Here is a 966-nt window from a genome sequence, read left to right as displayed (position 1 = left end):
TTGGGGTAATATATATATTACTCCTATATATATATTGTCTGGTAGATATTTTTCCATTGACTAAAATAACAAAGTTACAAAGCCGAAGACTTGCAAAGAAATCTCATAAACCAGTGAACTTTAACATCGACGTCAATTAACCAATTTTCTTCTATAAAAAAAAATCTTTTAATAGACAAATCATGTCATGCTCATTGCTCAATCAATATCAATCAATTAAATTAATTAATTATATGATTTTCACAAGCATTCAAGTTAACATTTTGATAACTTCAACCGTGAATAATAAGAATAATTGGTTCTCTTTAATTTTGCTGCAGATTTCTAGCTTTGCACAAATTTACATAAAGTAGTGCTCTTAGTTTACCAATTTAAAAATAAAATTTTGGAACAAATATTAATTTATTATTGTAGATTAATTAAGCATTAAAAAAAAAACAAAACTTTTATTTTCCTTAAAAATAAAAGCTCAAAACATATATATAAAATTGATTTTGATGTATTATCTATATAAAATTATATTTTACACCGCATCTAATTATATATAACACTAAATTAATAAAAATAATTATTTTTTACATTAACATAATAAATAATCATTTAAATACGTAAAACTCATCAAAATGGAAAAACTGAAAACTAACACAAAGCACCACAAACTGAAAACTAACACATAAAGTAAGTGTTACATACTGTTCTATATATAGAAAATGGAAGGAGTTTATTATGCGACCTTTAATTAATTAATAAATTAATTAAGGCTTTATTAGGTGGGGATCAGAGCAAATACGCGTGTAATCATTGCATCCTCTATCTGTCAACAGGTTTAGGAGGAGGTTTTCTTTTTTTACGTGGACGATTAGGAGTAATATGAAGAGGACTAGGAGGAGCTGGATGACTGGATGTGCTGGTCTTTCAATTGAATTTTTTCCAATATAAGCTGCTGCTTCTCTGTATTCATCACCT

The sequence above is a fragment of the Arachis ipaensis genome, chromosome B04 (assembly GCF_000816755.2).
Source record: "Arachis ipaensis cultivar K30076 chromosome B04, Araip1.1, whole genome shotgun sequence".
Taxonomy (NCBI): domain Eukaryota; kingdom Viridiplantae; phylum Streptophyta; class Magnoliopsida; order Fabales; family Fabaceae; genus Arachis; species Arachis ipaensis.
The sequence above is the reverse complement of the archived record's forward strand: the minus strand, read 5'-3'. Positions refer to the sequence as shown.